Consider the following 10,000-nt stretch of genomic DNA (forward strand, 5'->3'; position numbering starts at 1 on the left):
GATAGCAGGATCACTCTCAATCCTTTTGTAAACCTTTGTCTTTCTTGGAGTATATCCACTTAATACATTCTTAAAAAATTGTTAAAAATGTCATATCTTTTGCTATGGTTGGGCCCGTATCCAACTACTCTGGCAAGATACTAGTGGCGATTTAGCCTTGGGATATTAGCAGCTGGTAGACAGATCTCCCCATCGGAAATAAACCCCAGTCTTCCGTGGGAGAGGCGGAGGCGACCATCCAAAGTTTCAGTAGTATTGTGGTTTTTGTGTTGGAACAAAGTTGCACTGTTTGAAATAGCTTTTGAGATACAAGAACGTCTTCACTTGGGACAGCCATTGACTCCCACCCGATGGGAGAAATCCTGAGCTTTGAGATTTGGAGGGGCTGACTTTGATTACGAATGCTTGACACTGGACTTCAATCTGCCCCAGTGGGTGCTGTAGATCACTGTTTGATGAAGCCCACAGAACAACATAATCTGGAAAGAGCAGAAGAGGAATTATAGGTGCCCAGACTTGACACTCTCCCACCTTCTGCTGCGCCTTGTGAGGTGCTGTTCATGTCCAGTAGATATGCTTTTTCCATCGCTTTGACGATATTCCCATTTAGGGTCAGAGTTCTCCTCCCATGCTGAACACAGCCTGAGCCAAGGCACGCTTTCCCCCTCATGATTCACCCCCATGGAAGCTGTAGATCAATGCCTGATAAAGCCAAATGAACCACATAGTCTGCAAAGAGCATAAATGGAATTCCAAGGTGGCTAGACTTGACACTCTCCCAACTCCTGCGGCACCTTGTGACGTTTTGTCACGTCCAGAGTTGTGCTCTTTCAATCCTTGAAAACATTCCCATTTAGGATCAGGAGTTCTCCTTCCATGCTGAACACAGCTTGACCAAGGCCCACTTTCCCGAGTAGTTCCACGCGTTCGCCGGGACTTCCTCGAGGCCTTGCATTGGTTAGCTGGTAGAAAAGCTCCCCGTCGGGGAATCGAACCCCGATCTTCCGCGTGACAGGCGGAATACTGTCCATTATACACGAAATGCCCAAGCTTATATTTGGCACACTCAAGAAATAGGTGGCGCTATTCCACATTCAGACCACAGTCAATGCATGTAGAAATATTTAGTTTACTACATATTTGCTATCATTCAATCCATGACAAAGCATCTGTGACTGAATCTAGTTTAAAATCCTCTTTTGTAGCTTTTTGAACATTTGCAGTAAAATAAAATGGTGCATTTCCCACAAATATGCAAATAACTGAATTTTCGTCAGTGTTCCCGTAGTGTAGTGGTTATCACGTTCGCCTAACACGCGAAAGGTCCCCTGTTCGAAAACGGGCGAAACACATTTCTTTGTTTGTATTGACTTCGCACAATCAAACTCTGCGAGTTAAACTCTCCATAACATTCACGGAAAATCTCCCTGACGTGAAATCGTGGCAGCCTGCCGAAGTTTCCCCGTGCAGTAGTCATACACATTCAGAGATTCAGGAGTATCCTGTCGAAAATTGATGCAGAAAACTAGTCACACGCATTTGTTACTCTCTAAGCTGATTACTCCAGTTCTTTATTATCAGGTTGCTTAAAAGAGTCCATAAAGATTCTTCAGCTGATCCAGAATGCTGCAGCACGTGTTCTGATAGGAACCAGAAAAAGAGATCACATCTCTCCTGGTTTGGCTTCTCTGCATTGGCTTCCTGTAAAATCCAGAATAGAATTTAAAATCCTTCTTCTCACCTACAAAGCTCTTCATGTTCAAGCACCATCTTATCTTAAAGAGCTCATTGTACCTTATTACCCCACCAGAGCACTGCTCTCCCAGAATGCAGGGTTCCTTGTGGTTCCTAAAGTCTCCAAATAGAATGGGAGCCAGTGTTCAGCTATCAAGCTCCTCACCGGGTTCCCTTTGGGTTCAGGAGGCAGACACCATCTCCACATTTAGAGTAGGCTTGAGACTTTCCTCTTTATGAAGCTTATAGGTAGTTCTGGCTCAGTTTTTCCTTGCCTCTTTCGCCTAGTGCTTGCTCTTGGTGGAATTTTCGGTTTCTGTAAATAACATCACAGAAGATGTCTGGACCTGCTCTTTTATGAAAAGCGCAATGAATAAGTGTTGTTGTGATTTGGCGCTATATAAATAAAATTGAATTGAATTAATACCTGAACCTCAACTTCCTAGCCTCATAGTTGATGTTTTACATTCTTGGATCCGTCTTAGGTTCCTGCTGTCTGCCTACGTTCCTGGATCCTGAAGTAGTGATCATATCGTCACTGAAAACATATCTTTGATAGCAGGATCATTCTCATCCTTTTGTAAAACCTTTGTCTTTCTTGGAGTATATCCACTATAATACATTCTTAAAAAAATGTCATATCTTTTGCTATGGTTGGCCTTGTATCCAAACTACTCTGACAGATGATAATAGTGTCGATTTAGCCTTGGGAAATAATTAGCAGCTGGTATACAGATCTCCCCCATCGGGAAATAAAACCCCAGTCTTCCGTGTGAGAGGCGGAGGCGACCATCCAAATTTCAGTAGTATTGTGGTTTTTGGTTTGAACAAGTTGCACTGTTTGAAATAAGCTTTTGAGATACAAGAACGTCTTCACTTGGGACAGCAATGACTCCCACCCGATGGGAGAATCCTGAGCTTTGAGATTTGAGGGGGCTGACTTTGATTACGAATGCTTGACACTGGACTTCAATCTGCCCCAGTGGGGTGCTGTAGATCACTGTTTGATGAAGCCCACAGAACACATAATCTGGAAAGAGCAGAAGAGGAATTATAAGGTGCCCAGACTTGACACTCTCCCACCTTCTGCTGCGCCTTGTGAGGTGCTGTTCCATGTCCAGTAGATATGCTTTTTCCATCTCTTGACGATATTCCCATTTAGGGTCAGGAGTTCTCCTCCCATGCTGAACACAGCCTGAGCCAAGGCACCGCTTTCCCCCTCATGATTCACCCCAGTGGAAGCTGTAGATCAATGCCTGATAAAGCAAAGCCAAATGAACCACATAGTCTGCAAAGAGCATAAATGGAATCCAAGGTTGCTAGACTTGACACTCTCCCACTCCTGCGGCACCTTGTGACGTTTTGTTCACGTCCAGGAGTTTGTGCTCTTTCAATCGCTTGAAACATTCCCATTTAGGATCAGGATTTTCCCTCCATGCTGAACACAGCTTGAGCCAAGCCCACTTTCCCAGTAGTCCCACGCGTTCGCCGGACTTCCTCGAGGCTTGCCTTGTTTACTGGTAAAAAGTCTCCCCGTCGGGAATCGAACCCCGATCTTCCGCGTGACAGGCGGAGATACTGTCCATTATACTAACAGGAATGCCCAAGCTTAATATTTGGCACATCAAGAAATAGTGGCGCTATTCCACATTCAGACCACAGTCAATGCATGTAGAAATATTAGGTTTACTACATATTTCTATCATTCAAATCCATGACAAAGCATCTGTGACTGAATCTAGTTTAAAATCTCTATTTTGTAGCTTTTTGAACTTTGCAGTAAATAAAAATGGTGCATTTTCCCACAAAGCAAATAAATGAATTTCGTCAGTTTCCGTAGTGTAGTGGTTATCACTTTCGCCTAACACGCGAAAGGTCCCCTGTTTCGAAACAGGGCGGAAACACATTTCTTTGTTTGTATTGACTTCGCCATCAAACTCTGCGAAGTTAAACTCTCCATAACCTTCACGAAAAATCTCCCTGACGTGAAATCGTGGCCAGGCCTGCCGAAGTTTCCCCAGTGCAGTAGTCATCACATTCAGAGATTCAGGAGTATCCTGTCGAAAATTGATGCAGAAAAACTAGCCACGCATTTGTTACTTCTAAGCTGGATTACTCCAGTTCTTTATTATCAGGTTGCTTAAAAGAGTCCATAAAGATTCTTCTCTGATCCAAGAATGCTGCAGCACGTGTTCTGATAGGAACCAGAAAAAGAGATCACATCTCTCCTGTTTTTGCTTCTCTGCATTGGCTTCCTGTAAAATCCAGAATAGAATTTAAAATCCTTCTTCTCACCTACAAGCTCTTCATGTTCAGCACCATCTTTCTTAAAGAGCTCATTGTACCTTATTACCCCCCAGAGCACTGCTCTCCCAGAATGCAGGGTTCCTTGTGGTTCCTAAAGTCTCCAAAAGTAGAATGGGAGCCAGAGTGTTCAGCTATCAAGCTCCTCACCGGTTCCCGTTTGGGTTCAGGAGGCAGACACCATCTCCACATTTAAGAGTAGGCTTGAGACTTTCCTCTTTGATGAAGCTTATAGGTAGTTCTGGCTCAGTTTTTTCCTTGCCTCTTTCGCCTAGTGCTTGCTCTTGGTGGGAATTTTCCGTTTCTGTAAATAACATCACAGAAGATGGTCTGGACCTGCTCTTTTATGAAAAGCGCAATGAGATAATGTTGTTGTGATTTGGCGCTATATAAATAAAATTGAATTGAATTAAATTACCTGAACCTCAACTTCCTAGCCTCATAGTTGATGTTTTACATTCTTGGTCCGTCTTAGGTTCCTGCTGTCTGCCTACGTTCCTGGATCCTGAGTAGGTGATCATATCGTCACGGAAACATATCTTTGATAGCAGGATCATTCTCAATCCTTTTGTAAAACCTTTGTCTTTCTTGGAGTATATCCACTATAATACATTCTTAAAAATGTCATATCTTTTGCTATGTTGGGCCTTGTATCCAAACTACTCTGACAGATGATAATAGTGTCGATTTAGCCTTGGGAAATAATTAGCAGCTGGTAGACAGATCTCCCCATCGGGAAATAAAACCCAGTCTTCCGTGTGAGAGGCGGAGGCGACCATCCAAAGTTTCAGTAGTATTGTGGTTTTTGTGTTGGAACAAGTTGCACTGTGTTTGAAATAAGCTTTTGAGATACAAGAACTCTTCACTTGGGACAGCATTGACTTAACCCCAACCCGATGGGAGAAATCCTGAGCTTTGAGATTTGGAGGGGCTGACTTTGATTACGAATGCTTGACACTGGACTTCAATCTGCCCCAGTGGGTGCGGTAGATCACTGTTTGATGAAGCCCACAGAACACCATAATCTGGAAAGAGCAGAAGAGAATTATAAGGTGCCCGACTTGACACTCTCCCACCTTCTGCTGCGCCTTGTGAGTTGCTGTTCATGTCCAGTAGATATGCTTTTTCCATCGCTTGACGATATTCCCATTTAGGGTCAGGAGTTCTCCTCCCATGCTGAACACAGCCTGAGCCAAGGCACGCTTTCCCCCTCATGATTCACCCCAGTGGAAGCTGTAGATCAATGCCTGATAAAGCCAAATGAACCACATAGTCTGCAAAGAGCATAAATGGAATTCCAGGTGCTAGACTTGACACTCTCCCACTCTCCCACTCCTGCGGCACCTTGTGACGTTTTGTTCACGTCCGGAGTTGTGCTCTTTCAATCGCTTGAAAACATTCCCATTTAGGATCAGGAGTTCTCCTTCCATGCTGAACACAGCTTGAGCCAAGGCCCACTTTCCCGAGTAGTCCCACGCGTTCGCCGGGACTTCCTCGAGGCCTTGCATTGGTTAGCTGGTAGAAAAGTCTCCCCGTCGGGGAATCGACCCCGATCTTCCGCGTGACAGGCGGAGATACTGTCCATTATACTAACGAGGAATGCCCAAGCTTAATATTTGGCACATCAAGAAATAGGTGGCGCTATTCCAACATTCAGACCACAGTCAATGCATGTAGAAATATTTAGGTTTACTACATATTTGCTATCATTCAAATCCATGACAAAGCATCTGTGACTGAATCTAGTTTAAAATCTCTATTTTGTAGCTTTTTGAACATTTGCAGTAAAATAAAAATGGTGCATTTTCCCACAATATGCAAAATAAATGAATTTCGTCAGTTTCCGTAGTGTAGTGGTTATCACGTTCGCCTAACACGCGAAAGGTCCCCTGTTCGAAACAGGGCGGAAACACATTTCTTTGTTTGTATGACTTCGCACAATCAAACTCTGCGAAGTTAAACTCTCCATAACCTTCACGGAAAAATCTCCCTGACGTGAAATCGTGGCCAGGCCTGCCGAGTTTCCCCAGTGCAGTAGTCATCACATTCAGAGATTCAGGAGTATCCTGTCGAAAATTGATGCAGAAAAACTAGTCCACGCATTTGTTACTTCTAAGCTGGATTACTCCAGTTCTTTATTATCAGGTTGCTTAAAAGAGTCCATAAAGATTCTTCAGCTGATCCAGAATGCTGCAGCACGTGTTCTGATAGGAACCAGAAAAAGAGATCACATCTCTCCTGGTTTGGCTTCTCTGCATTGGCTTCCTGTAAAATCCAGAATAGAATTTAAAATCCTTCTTCTCACCTACAAAGCTCTTCATGTTCAAGCACCATCTTATCTTAAAGAGCTCATTGTACCTTATTACCCCACCAGAGCACTGCTCTCCCAGAATGCAGGGTTCCTTGTGGTTCCTAAGTCTCCAAAAGTAGAATGGAGCCAGAGTGTTCAGCTATCAAGCTCCTCACCGGGTTCCCGTTTGGGTTCAGGAGGCAGACACCATCTCCACATTTAAGAGTAGGCTTGAGACTTTCCTCTTTGATGAAGCTTATAGGTAGTTCTGGCTCAGTTTTTCCTTGCCTCTTTCGCCTAGTGCTTGCTCTTGGTGGGAATTTTCCGGTTTCTGTAAATAACATCACAGAAGATGGTCTGGACCTGCTCTTTTATGAAAAGCGCAATGAGATAAGTGTTGTTGTGATTTGGCGCTATATAAATAAAATTGAATTGAATTAAATTACCTGAACCTCAACTTCCTAGCCTCATAGTTGATGTTTTACATTCTTGGATCCGTCTTAGGTTCCTGCTGTCTGCCTACGTTCCTGGATCCTGAAGTAGGTGATCATATCGTCACTGAAAACATATCTTTGATAGCAGGATCATTCTCAATCCTTTTGTAAAACCTTGTCTTTCTTGGAGTATATCCACTATAATACATTCTTAAAAAATGTCATATCTTTTGCTATGGTTGGGCCTTGTATCCAACTACTCTGACAGATGATAATAGTGTCGATTTAGCCTTGGGAAATAATTAGCAGCTGGTAGACAGATCTCCCATCGGGAAATAAAACCCCAGTCTTCCGTGTGAGAGGCGGAGGCGACCATCCAAAGTTTCAGTAGTATTGTGTTTTTTGTGTTGGAACAAGTTGCACTGTTTGAAATAAGCTTTTGAGATACAAGAACGTCTTCACTTGGGACAGCAATTGACTCCCAACCCGATGGGAGAAATCCTGAGCTTTGAGATTTGGAGGGGCTGACTTTGATTACGAATGCTTGACACTGGACTTCAATCTGCCCCAGTGGGTGCTGTAGATCACTGTTTGATGAAGCCCACAGAACAACATAATCTGGAAAGAGCAGAAGAGGAATTATAAGGTGCCCAGACTTGACACTCTCCACCTTCTGCTGCGCCTTGTGAGGTGCTGTTCATGGTCCAGTAGATATGCTTTTCCATCGCTTGACGATATTCCCATTTAGGGTCAGGAGTTCTCCTCCCATGCTGAACACAGCCTGAGCCAAGGCACGCTTTCCCCCTCATGATTCACCCCAGTGGAAGCTGTAGATCAATGCCTGATAAAGCCAAATGAACCACATAGTCTGCAAAGAGCATAAATGGAATTCCAAGGTGGCTAGACTTGACACTCTCCCAACTCCTGCGGCACCTGTGACGTTTTGTTCACGTCCAGGAGTTGTGCTCTTTCAATCGCTTGAAAACATTCCCATTTAGGATCAGGAGTTCTCCTTCCATGCTGAACACAGCTTGAGCCAAGGCCCACTTTCCCGAGTAGTCCCACGCGTTCGCCGGGACTTCCTCGAGGCCTTGCATTGGTTAGCTGGTAGAAAAGTCTCCCCGTCGGGAATCGAACCCCGATCTTCCGCGTGACAGGCGGAGATACTGTCCATTATACTAACGAGGAATGCCAAGCTTAATATTTGGCACATCAAGAAATAGGTGGCGCTATTCCAACATTCAGACCACAGTCAATGCATGTAGAAATATTTAGGTTTACTACATATTTGCTATCATTCAAATCCATGACAAAGCATCTGTGACTGAATCTAGTTTAAAATCTCTATTTTGTAGCTTTTTGAACATTTGCAGCGTTCTGTGATAATCACAGCGCCCCCCCCCCCCCCACCCCCCCCGCCTACAAACCCGCTCGGATCAATCACACACACACAGAACATGGAGAAATGCGCTCCCCGGCCTCTCTCTCCGTCAGTCAATCGGGTCTGCGGATCTGTTCCGTTAACGTTTAGGGTTTCTTCAGCTTCAGGTTTGTTTTTAACTTCGGTTTGTAGTCCTTACATAGTAACCAGTAGATTTCTGGTGAACGTGGGGTTTGTAGTCCTTACATAGTAACCAGTAGATTTCTGGTGAACGTGGGGTTTGTAGTCCTTACATAGTAACCAGTAGATTTCTGGTGAACGTGGGTTTGTAGTCCTTACATAGTAACCAGTAGATTTCTGGTGAACGTGGGGTTGTAGTCCTTACATAGTAACCAGTCATTTCTGGTGAACGTGGGGTTTGTAGTCCTTACATAGTAACCAGTAGATTTCTGGTGAACGTGGGTTTCAGACATGCTGCTTGTTTTAATGCGACTCCAGTTGCTCTCTGCCATCGGAGATATTCTTTTTTTTAATCGTCAGCTGGCTTCATTAAAGTCAATGCAGATATGATAAACAGCATCTGCCCCTGCCCCCCTCTCTCTCTTTCTCTCTCTCTCTGTGTCTCTCTCTTACTCACACACACACACACACACACACACACACACACACACACACACATATACCTGGTGTGGAAATAAAAAATAAAAAAGAACCCAAACAAAAATCACACTGATCATAAAAAAATAAAAGTTAAAAAAAGAAAGTTATATTGAGTATGAAAACTCTTTTTCATTACATTTTACTTCATAATTGCAAACCGCATGTGTTGTATTCATTGTTGCAAAACGTTCTGTATATAGTTTGTTTGTTACCATGACAACACCATCAATCTGAAGCTCGATGCTGTCATGTAAATAGTTTTCATATCAGCAATAAATATAACAATTTTTGATCAACTCATATCAATTGCATGCTTAAATAAAGCCCCGTCCATTTCAAGACCACCCGACCCACTTCCGGGTTAAATCTGACTACTTCCGGTTTAGGCCCCGCCCAGTCCGAGTACGGATTCCGGATACAGATAATTCTGTGGTAAACAGATACAGATACAGATACAGATAATGCTGTACTCGCTCATCCCTACACCTAACCATGTGTTCTGTATCATAGCTACATGTATGACCTTTGCAGCAAAAGAACTTGTGAAAATCAGTTTGATATTCAGTGAGGTTGATTGGTTGTTTAGAGGCTAAAAACAGGTTTAAACTAACTGTCCCTGTTTAAGGCTGTTGGTGCTAACTCTAGCAGGAGGATAACACGGGGTAGACACCACCGATTGGTTTCATTTCTCTCTCCACTGACAGACCTCCTAATGTACAAAACTACAGAGCTACGTGTTGAAATTGACTGGAATCTCCTTTAAGGAAAAGTCCATCTGCTTTAAAAAGATGTCTTAATGCACCTCTCCATATTTCCTGACATTTGCCGTTACAATCAGATATGTCACTGTAAAAAATAGAATGTTGGCACATGTAGGGAGCTGCGTTGGGAACCGGAGGGTCGCCAGTTCAAGTCCCCATGCGGACCAAATTACAGAGTGGTTGGATGCCACTTCACATCCTGGTAACTGCCAGGTACCCCCCCAACCGCTCAAGGTGCTGGTCCAGCTGGTAGCCTACTCACTCTCACATCTCTCCATTAGTGCTTGAATAGATCCTGAGTGTAACAAAGTGTACACAGAGTGTAAATTGTAATTTCCCCACTTGGGGATCAATAAATATTATAGATTAAATTATATTAATCAAAAAGAAAGATGATGTGTGTATGTATTACTCAAAAAGAACGTATAGGCATATA

General features: G+C 43.5%; 2 non-coding genes across 2 annotated transcripts; both read left to right on the forward strand.

The window, feature by feature from the left end:
* The first annotated feature begins 3,564 nt into the window (after positions 1 to 3,564).
* trnav-aac (transfer RNA valine (anticodon AAC)) lies at positions 3,565 to 3,638 on the forward strand. Its single transcript has one exon. It is a non-coding gene; the product is annotated as a tRNA-Val (tRNA).
* A 2,239-nt stretch (positions 3,639 to 5,877) lies between these two features.
* trnav-aac (transfer RNA valine (anticodon AAC)) lies at positions 5,878 to 5,950 on the forward strand. The gene has a single exon. It is a non-coding gene; the product is annotated as a tRNA-Val (tRNA).
* Positions 5,951 to 10,000: the final 4,050 nt, after the last annotated feature.

The sequence above is a fragment of the Etheostoma spectabile genome, unplaced genomic scaffold (genome assembly GCF_008692095.1).
Source record: "Etheostoma spectabile isolate EspeVRDwgs_2016 unplaced genomic scaffold, UIUC_Espe_1.0 scaffold00019016, whole genome shotgun sequence".
Classification (NCBI taxonomy): Eukaryota; Metazoa; Chordata; class Actinopteri; order Perciformes; family Percidae; genus Etheostoma; species Etheostoma spectabile.